Here is a 19,538-nt window from a genome sequence, read left to right as displayed (position 1 = left end):
CCCTGAGCTGTGGTGGCTCTGCAAGTCCGAGAGCACGATCAGCTTTCCGGGACAGGAACACGGATTTCTTAGGACCTGGCGCCGCCGTTAGGAGTGAGAACCCGGACCTGCGTCCCCTTCTGGCTTGGCCATCACCTCCAAAGCCCGGGCTTAAGGACACGGGGACACTTAGCCACTGCTAAGGCGTGGTGCCTTGCTCTGCGGGGGTTTCTCCAAGGATTTGGTTTTTTAAAGGAAATTGGACCGGGCGTGGTGGCACAGGCCTGCAATAGCACTGAGAAGGCTGAGGCAGGAGGATCGCTGTGACTTCGTGGGCTCCCTAGGCCACATAGTGAGTTCAAGACCAGCCTGAACGATATAGGAAGATCCTGCCTCAGAAGAAGGACGAGGAAGGCTGGGGATTTAGCTCAGCACTCATCCTAAGTGCTTGGCTGGTAAGCATGAGGTCGTGAGTTCAATCCCCAGAGAGAAGAAAGAGAAGTTGTAGGGGCTGGGAGGGTGAGGGGATGCTTCCTGGGGCAAAAAGTGGATGTGTGGGGCCTTGAGTGTGATCGTGGGGGATGGTGGGAAGCCAAGTCCTTCAGTGACAGGGAAAAAAGTCCTGAACTGAGTCTAAAAGGTGAAAACAGTAACCTTAATACAGGATAATGGGCAAATAAAATTCAGTTGCACAGGTGAGGAAGGGGGAGGTAGCCAGATTAAAATGTAAATGAGGAGGCCCCACCACACTTTTTTTGGTTGGTTTGTTTTTGGTTTCGTCTTTTTGAAACAGGGTCTTGCTAGCTGGCCTTGAACTCACTGTGTAACCTAGGGTGCGCTCAAACTCCCAGCTGACCCTCCTGCCTCAGCCTCCCCAGTGCTGGGATGACAGGTGTGTGCCACCATGCCCCACCCCTTCTTGTTTTGCCTCCTCCCATGCAGAGAGAGATGAGTGGGTTGGGGGTGCCCCCGCCTGCACCCAGAACCATCGCAGGAGAAAATGCCCTCCAAGTGCTTCTGTCTTATGAAGATGGAACTCGCGTTGTAAAGGTGCCTCAGCTCCCCCAAACCCAAACCCCATGCCTCCTGTGTGTTAACAAACAAGGACCATGGCACTGGGAAGCCCAGGAGGGGAGGCCCTGCAGTCTACAAGTGGCCCAGCTGGAGAGGCAGCCACCAGAGATTATGCCAGGTGTGGTAACCATGCACACTCTCAGCCCCGGTGCCGGGCTAGTCAGGTAGCCTTGCTTGGCAGATTTGGCAAGAGGCTTGGTGGCTTTCTCCCACTCTTGTGCCAGGCCTCTGGTAGAGCTGCACAGCAAGAAGGGAGCCAGATGCAGCTGGGGTGATTCCAGCCACCAGGGCCTCAGCCAGCTGCAGGCAGCACTGGTGGCCCAGAGACCAGAAATGAGGGTTTCCAGAAACAAAGGAAACCTCCTGGCCATGAAAAGAATGAGCATAACTAGAACTTTCTCTGATAAAATGATGCCCTACGAAGGGGGCTGGAGAAAACAGGAGGAGGTTCAAGCACTCATTTGCTCGAAAGCCTTAGTGGGGCAGCTGGTGGGGTTTTCTCAACTTAAGTAAAAAGTAAAAGAATTTACCAGTCCTCAAGGAATGCAGAAAGGAAAAGGGTTATTCAGATCAGGGCGCACTAGCAAGAGACCACAGCAGAAGCACAGCAGCGAGCTTCCAAAAGAGGAATCCTGCCATCAGGGTGAGAGGCTGGTTTTTTTTTTTTTTTAAACAGGGAAGGAGGTGGTGGGCAGTGGTCCAGGTTGACAACATAAGCACCTGCGAAATGCATTTCTGGGTTGTTCCTGTCCCCTGTACTGTAACTCAAGTTGCAGACAGTTAAGGTCTCATACAGCTTCAGAAAGGCCCTTCAGACTTAGCTAACAGTATCCGTTTGTGTCAGCTTTCTGGGGAAAGATAATCAGAGGAGGACAGGATGGGTTTTTGTTTACCTTCATTGCTGTTTTTAGCCATCCTCCTGACTGTCCAGGACAAGCTAGGCAGAAACGTGTTGCCAAAGAAGTTTAAGTACTAAGAATTTTTGTGCTTTTGTCACACTCTGGTCCGTTGAGGCATGCTGTCAGTCCACAGGCAAAGGCAAAGCTCAGGCCCTCAGGGAGGAAGGCAGCTTGTGGGAGCCAGGTCCTGAGGCAGGCAGGGGACGCACCACCCGCGCAGCCCCCACGGGCTGCAGCGTGCTTTCTTACTGAGCCACCTTGTGCAAACCTCAGGCAAGGGCGGGTGCCCTGAGCTCTGTGAGATAGGAGCCTGGAAGGACAGTGCTGCAGGGAAAGGTCACGCAGGATCAGAACCCTGCGCCTTGAAGGCCGGTTCTCCAGCGCTCTCCTTTACTCCCCAGCCCCTGGGTACCAAAAAGCTCTTCCCATGATGCCTGCCCAGGGTGCAGGAGCTAAACCTCAGAGGGTCCTGGATTCAGAAGACAGGAGCCTGGGTGCTGGGCTATGAGATCCTGACTGCTCTGCTTCCAGGCTCGAGGCTTTGAGAAGGCAGCTTAACCTCCCTACAAAACAGGAGTGGTAGCCCCCCAACCCCAGCTCCTGTGATAGGATGATGTATATGAAGTAGCCAGCACGAGGTTTGCTGGATACTTTCATAGATGCTCCGCTAAAGTGATGATGGTGATAGTGATGATGATCCATGCTGTGTGTTGTATGAATTCTTTCCCAGGAAAATAGCAAAGGCCCTTTAAAATGTGATCCATGGACAGAAAATGAGTGATTCGGATCTGTGAAGTGTCTGATATTTGAAAGAACTTTCCCAAGCAGGACAGACATAATATGCTGGGTACCTACTGCGTTGCTAGAGAGCAAGCTCCCAGCACCCTGAAGGTTTCATTACAACTCCCATCTTAGATGAGGTGGCCTGAGGTCACACAGCAGGGGCCCCACTGAGTGAATAGGAGCAGACTCTGCTTGTTTGAGGAAACTGAGATTCAGTGCAATGCACTTGCCCCAGTTCATTTACTCAGCCAGCTGTCAGCGTGGGCTAGGTTCTGTGCCCAGGGTGAGCAAGACTCTTGTTGCTGGCTAGGCCGGTGAGTCTGCCCCATGTCCAGTTCTTTGTTTCCTGAACAGAGCTGAGCCCTCTTGGGGATGACTGCTATAACATGTTTTTTGTTTGTTTCTGTTTTTTGTTTCTGAGACAGTCTCGCTATGTAGTTCAGACTAGCTTGGACTCACTATGTAGCCCAGGATGGCCTCGAACTCACAGCAATCCTCCTGTCTCAGCGTCTAAGAGTGCTGGGATTACAGGTGTTTGCCACCATGCCTGGCTACTACACTTTTCTTACCCTGTCCCTCCTCGTGCCTCCCTGCCAATAGTTAGGGCTGGAATTTCAGGAAGAAAAATAAACCAGTGTGAATTTTCCACCACCTAAGGTGGGAATCCCCTACCAGGATAAGAAATGCCTACACCTGCGTGTCAGGGGCAGTGGGCACTCTGAGCTGGGAGAAGGGCGGTGGAGGATGCGGGTGCAGGAGGTCAGGGTGTGCAGAGTAATGCTCTGCCTTCCTGTCTCCTTCCTCCTTTTTCCTTTCTTTCCTCTTTTGCATACTGAGGATTGGACCCAGAACCTTCCCACCGAACTGCACCCCAAGTGCTACTTTATTTCTGTAGCAGCAGAGCTAAAGAATTTAGGGAAGCTTCATGAAGAAAGAAGATCTGGAATGAGTTTTTGAGGGTTCTCGGGATTCTGCAGCTGGGGCGAGGTGCAGAAGGCACCGCTTTCTGGGAAGGGGACTTTGCAGGTAGCACGTTCGTCAGAGGTCTCCTGGCCCGGATGTGAATCTTCTTAAGTCGGAATGGATGAGGCTCCTCTTACGGCTGAAGATGGAGGTCAGGTCAGAGGCAGAAGTGGCGTAGAGACCCGGTTTGTGCTTTCCAAGTTCATTACCAAGACGGCAGGCAGCCAGCAAACATGGACCAGTTGTCCTTACCTTTGTAACAGAGAGGGCGCTAGTCACAGTCTGCAGTACCAGAGACTGAGCTATGAATGCCAGGATGGATATGTGTGTAGAGATGGATTCAGCAAGATGTGGTCTGAACTTAAAAAAAAGGGAGGACAATACTGATTACACAGCAAAGAGTGGGGAGCATGAATGCCTACTGCTCAACGTGCCCTGCTTCAGGGGAGCAGCTCTCAGGTTCCTGAAACTACACACAGCTGGGGGGCAAATGTCCCTTAGTACATAGCTGATGCTATGCTCTGTCTGCTGGGTTGGTTCCTCCGTTCTCCCCAGTGGCAAAGCAGGATCACTGTGTTGGCCAAATCTAGGAGAATAGGGAAAGAGCCAGGTTGAACCAGACTTCCCATTCTAGTTTTTTGAGAAACTCACACTGATTTCCACAGTGGTTTCACCAGTCTGCACTCCCACCAACAGTGGAGAAGGGGTCCTTTTTCCCCACAGTCCATCCAGCATTTGTTATTGGTTGGTTTCTTGATGGCAGCCATTCTCTCCAGGATGAGGTGGAATCTCAGTGTTATAATTTGCATCTCTCCAATGACCAGTGATGTTGAAGATTTTTTTTTCACATATTTGCTGTTCATATTTCTTCATCTGAGAAGTGTGTGTTCATCTCAGATGCCCATTTTTGGATTAGGTCTTTAAATCTGAGAGGACTGATTTTTTTCTAACTCTCTATATGTTCTTCCTAGCAATCCTTTGTCTGAGGAGCAGCTGGCAAACATTTCCTACCACATTGTGGGTTGTCTCTTCACTCTGTTGGTGGTTTCTTTTGCTGGGCAAAAGTTTTTCAGATCCCAGCGGAAGGCAGAAAACTAAACCCAGACTTAACCCTATCACAGGCAGCAGCAGAGAGAGAAAAGAGCGCTATCAGGGCCCTATCAGGGCTCATGGGGCAGCACGGCCTCTCGGGGCAGCTGCTGCACACGGCAGGCAGGGGTAGGTCAGAGGGCTCCTCCCTTCTCGGGACTCTCCTTTTCCATGAGCATGGCTTAGGAGATGGCTCATAATTTATCCCTCTTCCCATCCCAGGATGCACCCTGGGTCTTGTTAGAACAAAACCTGGGCCTGGAACCACAATCACAAGGTGCAAAATCAGCCCAGATCGGTATCTCTGGAAGGACTTTACTCAGGCTCTGCCTGGTGCAGAGGCAGGAGTATCACCACCACTCATCCGTCTACCCTTGTGCAGTGAACTGACTGCACAGCCTTGCTGGGTGGAAGTGTTTTGCCCTCTTCAGAGCCCTTCTTTTTCTTTTCTTTCTTTTTCTTCTTCTTCTCCTTTTTTTTTTTTTTTTTTTTTTTCTTTTGAGGCAGGGTCTCACTATGCACTTCAGGTTGGCCTTGAGCTCACTTTGTAGCCCATGCTGGTCTGGAACTCGAAACAATCCTCCTGCCTCAGTCTCCCAAGTGCTGGGATTACAGGTGTGCACCACCACACCGGGCAGAGCCTTTTCTTTTCCAAATCCCTCAGTGTGTGCAAACTCGGTTATTAACGATTTCCATTGTTATTTCTTACCATGTGCCTAAAAATGTCAAGGATTTTATACATTGGGATTAGGGGGAAATTATGTGATTAGTAATGACAAAATTCGCTGTTCTCTTGAGACAGGACTGGGTGCCCATGCCCTCACACAGGTCACTTTCCTCACCCTCACTGACTGCCGGCACCACTTCCCAGGACAAGCAGGCTTCCCAGGGAAAACAGGGCCAAGGCACTGAAGAGTACACAGTTTCACTTGTGTGAGAAACCCAAGCCTAAATAAAGAGTAAATACCAGACAGGATGGGGCACACCTGTATTCCCTCTCAGGAGGCTAAGGAAGGAGGATCATTGTGAATTCAAAGCCAGCCTGAGCTACATACTGAGACTGTCTCAAAAAAGATAAGTCTTTTAAAATTAAATAAAATCACTTGCAAAGCTTCTAAGTGGCCCTGACACCCGTGTGAGTAGACCAATATCTAAGGTCTCAGGGTTTCAGCTTTCTCCTCTGCAGAATGGAGGTAATACTACCAAGATTGCAAGATCTGAGAAAATGAAGAAAAAAAAAAAAAAGCAATATATTTCGAGCATTTGTCATGTGCCAAGTACTAGTCTGAGAACTTCCTACTCATTAACTAACTTGTACATATATGTAATATACTGCCTGAAACATCAGAAACCCCTCACAAGCATATACTGCCTGAAACATCAGAAACCCCTCACAAGCACAAGAAATTTTATAAACTGAGGAGGAAGTCTTAGCTTCCAAGAGCAGAGGCCATGATTTGCTGTCCAGGGGCAAAGAATGAGATGCATCTAGGAGAACAATCGCAGGATACACACCGGGAGTGGCGCTCTCAAACTTTTGAACCATTAAAAAATAAAACAGCCCACCTAGGTCAGCCCAAAAGACAAACCCAAGGTGCTGTTTGGATTTTTAGTGTGTGCGCCTCTGAATCTGAGAAGACATTGCCAGGACTCCAGGAGAGAACCACGGTGATGCCTGGTAGTTACTGTGACCAGAGTCAGGTTTGGGTGTGGAAGCATCACCTCTAGGCACTGGGAGGAAGAGCTGTAGACCTCTCCATGGCTGTGGAAAGTTTACCTCCTGCAGTGACTTCTGGGGTGATGATGACTCTGGGTCCAAAGGATAAGACATGATGATGGGCAGTGGTGGCAGCAAAAGGCTGAACCTGAGATGGTGGTGGACCTGTTGTCTTGTATTGGGCTGGAGGAGGCTGAACTCACTCCCATTGGGTGACTCATTTGAAAGCCAAGATCTGGGGCCCCAAAGGTGGAGCTGCAGCTTCCCTGGGGAATAGAGAGGCTTTCGTGGCTTTAGAAAAATCTGAATGCTGGACTGAAATTGTTATGCTTTCTGTCAGTTTAAAGTAACAGGTGCCAGGGATTTAGCTCAGCGGCGTAAGCACTTGCCTGCCAAGTGCAAGGTTGTGAGTTCAATCCCTGGTACCAAAATAATAATAATAATAATAATAATAATAATAATAATAATAATAAATAAAGTAACAGTAGCATTCACAGAGGGTCCCAAAGGCTGGGCCAAGAACAATTGCTGGATTGGTACAAGCATTGCTGCTATGGTTCATGTCTAGCTGGCCCCCCAAAGCCTTATGCTATCATAGATAGAACCTTTCAGAGGTCACTGGATCTAGAGTGTTTGATGTTGGGATTAAGGGTGTGTGATAGCCAAATCAGTCCACTGATTGGTTTGGCATTGTTCTGGGTATGGGTAACAGGAAGACCCACCCTTGGTGTGAGTGCTACCTGCCCTAAGGTCATGTGGCCTGGATACAATAAAAGGGACAAAAAGAGTGTTTCTCTTCACTGCCTTCTGCCTTCCATGAACTGTTTACCGTCTGTGATGCCCCTCTGCCCCACCACCCTGCCTTGGAGGCAGCCAACTATGAACTGAAACCTCTACAAACTATGACCCAAACAAACCTTTCCCCTTCTAACTTTGAGTGTTGGGTACTTTGTCTCAGTAATGACAAAAATAATTAAGAGAATTGCCAATCATCTTACGATCCTTTGGCTTAATTCAGATGGAAATGGTGAATCAGCAAAGTGCCCCATGACCTTAGGTGATCACTTCTCAGTTAGACCTCCCTGTGGTTTGAGGGAAGGAATGCTTTAACCACTGAATGCCGGTTGAATGATAATATGTGTTTGTGATGCATGGTGTAAGCAATGGACCATTACATCTGTGCTCCATGGTGAGGAAGAGGAATTCCTCTCCAAACTATGAGGCTTGATTGGGCTCCAGCCTGCAGGTCGGTGGACACATCTAATAAGGACAAAACCGAGAACCTAATGATGATTCTCCATAGTCTGGATGATTCCGACATTGCTGAGAGGACTCAGGTGGGCATCTGAATGGTCTCTCTCTCTGAGGGGTACCCACCCTTTGTCTGTTGCACCATCACTCAAGGGTACACACGTTGGGAGCCAGAAATGGGAACTAATTAGCCCAAACCAATGGTTCTTGACTGCAGCCCAAGAACTTTAAGAAAGGGATTTTCTGGTGATTACAGAGTTAAAATGAAACCAAACCACTACCCACATCCAAAAGGAAAAAAGAGGCCCATTCTTCCTGAGAATTACATCTTTGCAGATGAATCACCCCTTGTCAGCTGCTACAGTTGCTGCCAATTGAGCCAGATCCAGTTCAGACAGTCATTGCCTGCATTTGACCACAGAGGCTCTGCCCCTGGAGCCTTGTACTTCACAGCTACCCTTACACATCTGTGCTGGTCAGATGGTGTCATCTAAAGCTACTGAGATGCCTGTCAATTCCTTCTAACTATTTAATACAAAAATGTTGCCACAGTTTGACTAAAAAAAAACTAATTAAAAGGGAGAGATTCCTCCATGGACTGTGTTGGCATGTCTATCCCAAATGTTTTTTTTTTTTTTTAATTTTATTTTGAAAGTATACAACAGAACAAGTCAGAATAAAGCCAACTAAGATCGTACAGGAAATTGGTACAGAACTTCACAGCAGGTTACCAGAATAACAGTAATAGGTAACAGTATATTTTGTTATCTTTATAATAGTTGTTCTTTCAATCACGTATATCAAAATGAGATGAAATATAGAACACTATAGAACTTATCAAAACAGAATATTGAATAGAGCAGTACCATTAATCAGAAAAGAGCAAAACAGTAATTAAAATATTTACCTTCAAAGAAATGGTAAAAGGAAGTCCCCTTATTTGCTATAGTCAACCTCCCAGGAGATGCTCAGGTTTCTGGTTCCCATTTGCTAATGGGTGGGGTGGGGTGTCGATGTCCGCTCCCGGCCGGCAGGAAGGACACACGACAAAGTCTGGTAGTGGACAACCTTTTCTTTTTATTTTCCTTCTCCGTACAGCCTGCCCTGGGTTCTCCCAGCTGAAGCCTCCTCTGGTCCGCTCCCCGCGGCTCCTTTTGTGCTTCAGTCTGCCCCAAAGCCTCTACCGGTCCGCTCTCCGCGGCTCCTTTTGGGCTTTTACTTCTGGGCTTCTACCTGGCTTCTACTTCCGCCCAGGGGTGGCACCGGTATATATACGGGTACAGTGTCCAATCATATTAAAGTAAGCAAGGCAAGCTGATTGGCTAACATCATCAGTTGCCAGGCAGACTATATTGTTGAGCGGGTTGTTTACGCGGTAAGCAGGAAACTAACATATTCGATGGGAGGGGTAATCTACCTCAGGCTTTGCTCTTTACCACAGGCCGCACGTCCGCCGCGCAAGGCGAGCTATCACAGACGCGGCTCCCAACATCTCCCCCTATTTTATTTTTTATGAATGTGCGCATCGTAGCCCTTCCTGGACTGGGTGCAGAGGCTTATGCCCTATGTGTAGGCCCACCGTAGGTCCTTGGCTTAGACCCTGGTTGGCCATGCCATGGTCTGCCAAGGCCCTGAGGCCCTCGTCCTTTTTCTAGGGCCAGGCACAAACTGGACGGAACCTGGATGCACACAAGCTTGCACTCATTTCCTCTCCATAAAGAAATCCCCTCGGAGAGAAATTTAGACCTGGGCAGCATCTAACAGTCCAGCGGCTTACGTGCAGGATGGGGTAGGGCCTGGCTTAGGTCGAGTCGTGCTGGGGAGGCACGCTCTTACCCGTCATTGACTCACCTACCCTGCTGTGTATTGTCACCTTATGGAGGAGAATGAGGGATGCCCGCCATATCTAGACTCGGTCGTGGGCCAATTGAGCAAGCCATGCATATGCCTGAGGATCTTCTTGTCCATTTCGGGCTACCGCTATTTCTATTCATCTTGTTGGTTGGTCTGTGATGGATCTCCGGTAGGGCAGGTCTGATCTTCAGTCGAGGGCTTTGTTGCCCGTGTCAGTCTCTCCGGTATCCACAGTGGTTCTCGTCCCGGTTCCTGTGGGAAAACACAAACCGCGCCTTGGTTCCAGCTGACCACTGGATCCGGGCCCATCCATTGTCATGCCATAGATAACCGCGCCTTTGGAGGCAGGCCTTGGCTTACTCCCCCTTTTTGTTTTTTATTTTTTATTTTTTATTTTTATCTTTTTTGTTTTTTTTTTTTTTTTTTTTTTTTTTTATTGGTACCAGGGATCGAACTGGCGATTGCCTGCTTACAAGGCAGGCACTTATGCCGCTAAGCTAAATCCCCAGCCCCCATTTTCTCGACCGGCGTTTTTCTCAGCCTGCTCGGCAGAGAACTCTGTGTAACTACCCGAGGGCAGACACGCCTTTGCCAGCTGAATCCAGTCCGCGGGGGTGAGGGGCCCAGAAGACAGATTCTCCAGCATGGCAATGGTGTAAGGCGCAGTCGGCCCAAAGGTTGTAACTGCATTTTTAAGTTCTCTAATCTGCTTTATCTCAAAAGGCTCCCATACATTGCGTCCCTGGCCCATAGCTACTTGTACAGGAAATATCTCGTAGGGGCCACTATCTATCCCAGGTGGATGTACCTCATGAGACAAGCGTCCCCCCTGCCAAAGCCGCCTGTAAAAATACCGACCCGCCGGCGGCGGAGCATAAGACAGCGGCCGTGATTGGGCGGAAAATGGGGGCCCGTGCATCACTTCCTGTTCTGGCGAAAGGGGAGAGAGCTCCCAGGCGGCCGCCTCGTGGCGAGGGATCGCCTCCCTCTCGCGCCGGGGAGCGCTCAGGAGCTCTCTACTCCTCCGCAGACCAGGTTGAGCAGAGCGCAATTCGCGGGGCAACGCTGGAAAAGAACCCTGCGACTCCTTATTGAGCGACTTAGGCTCCTGACAGCTGGTCTCTTTGGCCTCCTTGCCATTCAACTTTCCCTCGTCCTCGGAGTCAGACGACTCCGAGGCTAGAGCCCCGTCCTCCTCCTTAGCATCCTTGTTCCCCTTGACGGACCCCTCTCGGGAGCTCCCTGACTGGGCCTGCTCAGATACCCTGCGTACTTTTGTAAGCTCTTGAGAGCTTTCTCCACAACCACCCTCGCTCTTAGTGTTGCTACCTAACATGTTTCCCATTTTTTAATATGTTACTCACCGCGTGAGGCCCAAGGAATCCGCCACTTACGCGTGAGCCTGAGGGGAGTCTAAAAGCCCTGTAGGTGCGCGCCACCCAGAGCCCAGGCTTATCCCCAACTCACCTGTCTCGCAGCTCTGTACTGGAGCGTTGTCCACTTCCACGTCTCGGGGGTGATCAGTCCCCGGGCGGGCCTCCAAATGTCGATGTCCGCTCCCGGCCGGCAGGAAGGACACACGACAAAGTCTGGTAGTGGTCAACCTTTTCTTTTTATTTTCCTTCTCCGTACAGCCTGCCCTGGGTTCTCCCAGCTGAAGCCTCCTCTGGTCCGCTCCCCGCGGCTCCTTTTGTGCTTCAGTCTGCCCCAAAGCCTCTACCGGTCCGCTCTCCGCGGCTCCTTTTGGGCTTTTACTTCTGGGCTTCTACCTGGCTTCTACTTCCGCCCAGGGGTGGCACCGGTATATATACGGGTACAGTGTCCAATCATGTTAAAGTAAGCAAGGCAAGCTGATTGGCTAACATCATCAGTTGCCAGGCAGACTATATTGTTGAGCGGGTTGTTTACGCGGTAAGCAGGAAACTAACATATTCGATGGGAGGGGTAATCTACCTCAGGCTTTGCTCTTTACCACAGGCCGCACGTCCGCCGCGCAAGGCGAGCTATCACAGACGCGGCTCCCAACAGTGGGGGAGGAGAAGGAGGATAGGGGAAGTGGGATATTTGACTCTAGGCCATGTATCAGTAGGTTCACTATTGCTAAGCAGGGAGGCAGGATGGTCATTTGTTTTCATAGTGGCCTCAGTTCCAACATGGTGTGGATCTCAGGAGACACTGCTGGTTCTCCCCCTGGAAGGGCTGCAGTGGGCCACCCTGCCTCCCCTTACCAGGGAGGGGAGGTACTTGCTTGGCTTCCCAGAGTCCTAAGTTTCAACATGGCGTGGATCTCAGGAAACACTGGTTCTCCTATCCCAAATGTGTTGCCATGGTTTTTCCCAAAGGTCATCCTCCTAGGATTATAACCCTCTCACAAGAAGAAACAAAGCAACCCAGTCAAGTGCTTCTCAAAGGCATCAAAGATGGGAGCAAAAAAGTCCATCAATATGTCAAAAGTTACTATTGCCACCCAGAAGTCTGATAAAAGCCCTTCAGACTTCTATGAGAGACTCTGGAAAGTGTACAGGTTCTACATCCCTTTGACTTTGAGGCCCCAAGAAATCTATAGATGGTAGACGCAACTTCAATTGCACAAAAAGTACCTGATATCTGCAAGAAAAATCAAGTTTGATAGATGACCATACCTGTCTTGGTTACTTTTCTTTCATTTCTGAGACAAAATACCCAATGCTCAAAATTAAGGGAGGAAAAGGTTTATTTATCTCATAGTTGGTGGAGGTTTTAGTCCATACTCAGCTGGCTCCAAGGCAGGGTAGTGTGGCAGAGGATCAACAGTTCATATGGCTAGAAGACAGCAAAGGCAACAAGAGCAAAAAGAAAGGAGTGTGGAGAAAAGACTTTTCTGTCCCTTATGGAGGCTACCCACTGTAGGGTGGGTGTAGCACTCACACACCCATAATCCCAGCCATTGGACCATGAATAAATCACAACTTCTAGAAGCTTGTCCCCATGACTGCATGGGGCTTTGGGGTAACATCCAGACACAAACCATATACAATATCCTCTGGCCAAAGACCAATATGCAAGTTATAATGGATATGGACATCAAAAATAAATGCCCCTTCAGATCACCATCATTGGGACAACTAAAACTCGTAACATAGATTCCTGTATATGCCAGAGGGCCCCATACTGCTTCTGGGATGAGACCTCTTATTCAAGTTAAAAGCACCAAGCCAGTCAGCCTCTCTCTTATTTAACCCTGCACTCTGAAAGTTGGTCCTAACTCTGATCATACCTCAAGAAGAAGAATGATGCCTATATCAGCCCGACACAGATAAGCACAATCCTGAAATTCTGAAAACTCTCCTCCCAGGGGTATGGGTTGAAGATTCACCTCTGGGTCTGGCCATCAATTGTGCTTCCATACCCTATCTTCCAGGAAGCACAAACAGGCATTCTGCCACACATTAGCTACCTAAATCAGTTAGGAATCATGAAGGACTGTTAATCACCTTGGATGCTCCCTTCCTCTCCTCCCAGTAGAAACACCCCACGGGGATTGCCAGCCAATGCAAGATCTCTGTGTTGTCAGCAATGCAGCCATCACCTTGCACTCTGAGGTTCCCAACCCATACAACTTTCTTGGACTGCTATCTCCAGATGCCACCAGTTGACATGCCTAGATTTAGAAGATGCCCTCTTCTGCTTGCGGGTTACTCCCACAAGTCAACCTCTTTTGCTGTGACTGGGAAAATTCTTAGACAGGACAAAAGGCCAGCTCACTTGGATTCAATTGCTACAAAGGTTTAAGAGCTCTCCCACTGTTTTGGGAAGCCTCTAGCAACAGACCTGGTCATCTTGCCAGCTGTCACAGTCCCCCAGGCCCTGAGACTGGGCCATCAACCACCTGCTTCTGATTGCAAAACTCCATCCTGGGGCAACTCCCACCTGCATCAAGCAGTATCCCATGCCACAAGCGACTCAGCTAGGAATTCAGCCACACATCCAAGGTTTCACAGCCACACATTTCATGTGAAATACACACCGACTATCAAGCTGTGAAAAGACACCTCTCCTGCCTATAAAGCCAGTCCAAGATCTCCAAGCTGTTAGTACCACCATGGCTGTCCTCCATACATGCCTCAGTCTATTGCCCTTCAAAGCCTGCTGGTGCACCTGCCTGGACATGAAGAATACCTTCTTCTGCCTTCAGATGGCTCCTGTAAGACAGCCCCAGTGCTGGACTCAAACTCAAGTGACCTGGCCTCAACTTCCCAGAGGTTCAAAAACTTCTTTACCCTCTTTGGAGATGCCCTCACAGCTGACCTCACTAGTTTCCCAGGACAAAATAGCCCTGCACTTCTGATTAATGATACTCAAGCTGCCTGCTGTAAAGGCACAAAAGCTCTGCTGTAATATCTTGCAGAAACTGGCTACAAGTTATCTTGGGAAAAGACACAAATCTGCAAATAAAAGTTATCTGGGATTTGATTTAAAATAGGAATGCCATGCCCTTAGGCCAAAAAAACAGGTCACCTGCTCCATCCCAATCCCAACTGCAAGAAAGAAACTCTGCAGATTTCTCGGAGTTGCTGGTTCCTATAGAATGTGGATCCTTGAGTTCATGAAAAACAAGCTCAAAGACACTTACTCTTACTGTGGCCTACATGTACCAACACTTGGATCAGTCGCTAGGGGCTGCCTCCTCCTTTGTCTGGGCACACTAATAACTGCTGTCTTCCTGGATCAAGAAAAGTGACAAACTCACCCTAGGCTGCATGCTGTGCTGGACCTCCTGAATAACTGTGGCTCCAGCAGCTGGGCCAGCCAGTCCTGTGGTAATAAACCACTCAGTCCTACCACACCCCTGCCTACCAAGCTGGGCCTACCAGACCTGACTGCCTGGCACTAACTGATGAAACTTTCTTGAGCTGACAAGACTTAAACATAAACCTGCTGACCTATGCTGAGTACATTCATGTACAGATGGAAGTAGCTCTGTGAGGAATGGAGTCCCACAGGCTAGATATGCTGTGGTCACCTTGGACAAAATTATTTTGGCTGAGGTTCTCCTACTGGGATGGTCCGCACAGCAAACTGAACTATGCGCCCTCATACATGCCCTCAATTAGTCTGAAAACAAAAAGGTCCACTGCTTCCTGCTGCTGTCTGGAAACCTGCCAAAACAATAAAACATCTTAAGCCACAAAGGAAAAAGCCAGACATCCCATACCTGGCCAGCATCTGCTGCACCGTCTGCTGATGAGGCCAAAACCGCACTCAAAACAATCCAGTCCAGAGTCCTAAGGCCCCCCCGCCCAATGCCTGATTAACTGAAATGTCATCCTTAAAAACACTGAAGGAGCCGGGGATTTAGCTCAGCAGCATAAGCACCTGCCTGGCAAGCACAAGGTCATGAGTTAGATCCCTGGTACCAAACAAACAACAAAAAAACCCAAAAAACACACTAAAGTAAAGCACTATAAGAACTACAGATGTCTGTTTGTGCTTGTATGCTCCAACTTGAGCTGTCCTGAGAGATTCTCTACCCACACTGAGAAGACAACAGAAGCCTGTATGGTCCTACTGGGAAAAATCATCCCCAGATTAGGGCCTACCCTTGATTATTGGTCTGTATGTGTAGCAGAGATAACTCAAAACAGGCAGAACTGTACAACATATAGGCCACAAAGCTCTAAAAGAGTTAAAAAATAAAAACATAACCCCACAGGAACAGCTTGTAACCAGCTCCATAAAAGTTTAGCTGAAAGACCAGTTATACTTGTAGACACCTCTGCACACACATAAAACCCAAGTGGATATGTTAACTATCTCTACACATTTCAGAAATCTAGCCTCAGATCCACCATTCCAGAGTTAAAAGAGCCCACCTAGACAATTGCTGGAGAGTTTGCCTAGACCAGATAGCTCCTCCAAAGCTTGGTCCGAAGAAACCATACACTCAAAGCCCTCCTCTGGTCACTCCAGACACTAACCAGTCCACACACAGCTGAAGCCTGAGGTCACCATCCACAGGATTTGTCGTGGTTTATGCCAGTGGCCCCCAGGCCTCATGCCTTTGCATTGTGCATTTGTGATTGGTTCATTGTCTAGAGCTTGGTTTAATGGTGTCAGTGCTACACCCACCTAGGGGTGGAGCCAGCATACAATGTAATGGCAGGAAGAAGGTGTGTGTCTCTCTCTCTTTTGCGGGTTTGCCTTGCTGTTTGCAGCCTCCATGAACCACAGACCCACCACGCCACCCTTCCTTGGAGCCAACTGAGTGTGGACTGAAACCTCCAAAAACTGTTAAGAAATAAACCTTTCCTTTCCCAACTTTGGGCTTCAGGTATTTTGTCTCAGCAACAAGTTAAAAGTAACTAAAACAGGATTGCTCCATACCTCAGTGCCTTACTGCCCTTGATTTTTGTGCCTTTTAAGGCTGCTTATAGTCCTTGCTTTCATGTCAGCTTTCACATATATCTGATATTATCTTATCCTTAGTCCTATGGATGTTTGCCCCAAGACAATAAAAAACAACCAGTCTGGTGCTTCTTTTTATCTCCTTTATTCCCTTGCCACAGTAGTGTTACAGAACAGATGGGCCTAAATCATGTCTCTCCCTAAAAGCAACTTAGGAAAGACTATAATAAAGAAAACAAACTACAAACTTTCCAATCTTGAGGACCTTTCCAATTTGGGGGCTGGAAAACTTTCCCATCTGAGGGACTGTCATGGTTTATTTTGGTGACCCCCAAGCCTCATGCAATTATGGACATGAACCAAATCTGGTGTTTGTGATTGGTTCGTCGCCTAGTGCTCGGATTGGTAGTGTGTGTGTTTCTCCCACCCATGGGTGGAGCCAGGATATGATGTAACAACAGGAGAAAAGTGTTTCCTCTCTTGCCAATTCAAGCCTTGCCTTTGGAGCTGGCCATGAAAGGTGACCTGCCATGCCACCCTGCCACTTGGAGACAGCTGAGTATGGACTGAAACCTCCATGAACTGCAAGAAATAAATCTTTCCCTCCCTAACTTTGAGTGTCAGGTATTTTGTCTCAGCAATGAGTAAAAGTAACTAAGACAGGGACCTTGGTTCGGGCCCATCCTGAGACTACCGACTGCCTTAAAGTTACCGCTTACTAGCTTGGCCTTGTGTAATTAATTGGCTTACCTGGTTCATCGCAAAAGATCACATATAACATGCCCAGCAAAGATTTGCCAGGAAATTAAAAGAGGGGAGAAATAGAGCAGAAAACCACACCCCACCCCCTAGTCACTACACTTCAGTTTCTGTCAGTTGCCCAGGCAACCTCCTGTTTATTTCAGTTCCTGTTACAGTTCTGGTTACTTCCGTTTCTTAGAAAGGGCTGGGCACTATCATGCATATTGTAAGAACCAATCAAAGACAGCCAGGCATTCTGCTTCTGTATTTCTCGCTTACAGACCCTGTAAAAACCCTAGCCCACCAATGTTCAGGGTCTGATATTCAGGAATGATCCCAGTCAGTGCCCGTCGAAGTTAAATAAATCTGCCTCTAACTCCTAGGTGATGTTTTGGTGTTTCTGTTTGCCGTAGCACTCTAAACTGAGTGGATGACAATAAAACTACCATGACCAGATGAAAGTGTTCCGGGGACAACATTCCCAGACCTCCTCCCCTCATTAAAATCAAATATAAAAATCTCAGCCTTTTGCCGTGAGTCCTCTCCAGGACTTGCCACTGCCCTCTTGCAGTGGATCAATAAACTCATTTTTGTGTGTGTGTCCTTTCACTTTTTTGCCACCCTCAGACACCCCACGCCTCACATAGCAACTCATCGGCCCTCGGGAGGCTCAAAAGTGCTGGTCCAGCCTGGCTGTCTGATCTCTTCCTCCTCTGCCCCGAAACCAGAGATATTCTTCCCACCCCAGCTGACAGATTGCTCCCAAGAAAAGCAACCACCTTGCAAAATGAACTCACTTCCCAGCGAGGCAAGGGTGACTGTGACTAGTGATCACTTACACACCCCTCCTGGAGGGACACTTAGAACCACGGTCCTAACTCCGAGATCCCCTGGGTTCCGGGCAGAAGCAGAGCCTCTCAGGACTGAGCCTCACAGACAGAGACAGAGACACGCAAGTCACGGAACGTAACTGGAACCCTTGAGCAACTCGAGGATCCCTCCAGAGCAGGAAACCGTGACTAGGATATGACCTGCTCATAATCAGAAGGACCCGGCCACCGCAATTGATCCTTGAGAGCCCCCTCCTGCTTCGTGGGTGCAGCAGTCTGAACCCTGCATCAGAGTGGGCCCCTCCAGCTCCTCAGGCCGAGTTCCTTCCTGCCACTCTGACTGTTGTCGTTGGTAGGGAACCGGTTTGATCTTTGTCACACCTTTTCTCTTAAAGTTTTTTTTTTCCCTGAAAATTCATGTTTTTTTTTTCCCCCTGCAGCTTTAGGGGTTGAACCCAGAGCCTTCTCCCTGATCTACATCCCCAGCTGTTTTGATTTTTCTCTTTGACTCAGGGTTTCACTGGATCACTGGACTTGAATGCCAGGCTGGACTTGAATTTTCAGTCCTCCTGCCTCAGCCTCTTTGCAGAGGCTGGCACTACTATGCCCTGATTCAAATTCATGCTTTAGGTTTTTTTTAGTTTGTTTTTGTTTTTTTGGTACTAGGGATCAAACTCATGACCTTGCACTTGCCAGGCAGGCGCTTACACCACTGAGCTAAACCCCCAGCCCATCATGCTTTAGTCTTAATATTCATTATCACTAGAGTGAGCTGGATGGGGTGGCGCATGCCTGTAACCCCAGCACATGAGAGGCTGAGGTAGGAGGATCCCCATGAGTTTGAGGCCAGGCTGGGCTACAAAAGTGAGTTCAACACCAGCCTGAATGACACACAGAGACCCTGTCTCAAATTGATAAACGTAAACGCCATTATCACTGAAGTAAAGACCCATGATGGTAAGTATCATGTTCATTCGGAAGCTTCTGAGCAGATTCATGGGCCAGCCTCTCTCCTCAGCTGCTCTCCTCTGTCTGGTGGCCCTGTCTCTTGTTGCCAGGGGCCACTCAGAGGCCAAGTTCAGTGAGACATTTTGGATTTTACTGGCCTGCACCCACCCGAAGCCGACTGACCAGACTCTCCATTATCAACCTCAAAGTCAGCACAGCCTGAGCCCAGTACTAACCACCCAGAGTGCCCTGGTGTTGGCCCAGCCTCACCTAGGAGTTCCTGGTGGGCTCCAGCCTGAGCGCCCAAGTCCCCAATCCGGAGCCCTGCTTTCAACCCAGCCCCACGAGCAGGAGAGACACTGCCCTTTCACAACTGACCATGCATGTGCAAGCAACCTCTGCACATACACTCCAGCCTGACCGCAATCTAAAAGACTCCCTGGAGAGGGAACTTTCACTTGTGGGACCGCTATTGCAATGCCTATTGGCCGGGCAATGCAGGACCAAGCTTCGCCGTGTTACTTCGCTGGATGAAGAACTGGAGAATCCAGTGAGACGAAGTGACTTGCCCAAGGCCCCGTACCCTGAAAGCACCCATCCACACCCCACAGGTCAGGACAGAGATGATCATGAAGGCTAGGACGCCGCTTTGGCTCCCTGAAAAGTGGGAAAGGGAGGATAAAGAGAAAGACGGACTCCAAGTCTTGATCCCTTCCATGCTTCCAGGGCCTTCTGTCAAAGAGTTGCTGGCCCAGACCGGACACTTTAACCAGGAAAAGCCTCAGCCAAGTTAGGGGGCTCCTGCCTCCCCCGCCCCTATAGATTTACCTGTAACCCTATACCCCCATCCCTAAGAACCTGTCCCTGGCGCCAAACGTGTGCCAATGAAATACCTGTGCATCCCTAATGCCCCTTGGGGTCCACCCCAGACAGAGGCTACTTATGGGCCTCACTCCACGTGTTCGAGAGAAGAAGAGAGTGAGTGATCCAGAGAGAGACCGCCGGCCCCACAGTAGAGATGCTGCG

At 49.0% G+C, this 19,538-nt stretch overlaps 1 long non-coding RNA gene across 1 annotated transcript; it reads right to left on the bottom strand.

Moving 5' to 3' along the window:
* Positions 1-8,812: 8,812 nt before the first annotated feature.
* LOC134476554 (uncharacterized) lies at positions 8,813-11,648 on the bottom strand. The gene is made up of 2 exons (XR_010048338.1): positions 11,077-11,648; positions 8,813-9,861 (listed from the first exon to the last, which is right to left on the bottom strand). It is a non-coding gene; the product is annotated as an uncharacterized LOC134476554 (long non-coding RNA).
* Positions 11,649-19,538: the final 7,890 nt, after the last annotated feature.

Source organism: Cavia porcellus, unplaced genomic scaffold (genome assembly GCF_034190915.1).
Source record: "Cavia porcellus strain 051 isolate PalLab524CR breed Dunkin Hartley unplaced genomic scaffold, mCavPor4.1 scaffold_6, whole genome shotgun sequence".
In the NCBI taxonomy this organism is placed as follows: domain Eukaryota; kingdom Metazoa; phylum Chordata; class Mammalia; order Rodentia; family Caviidae; genus Cavia; species Cavia porcellus.
This window is presented reverse-complemented; position numbering and strand designations above follow the sequence as displayed.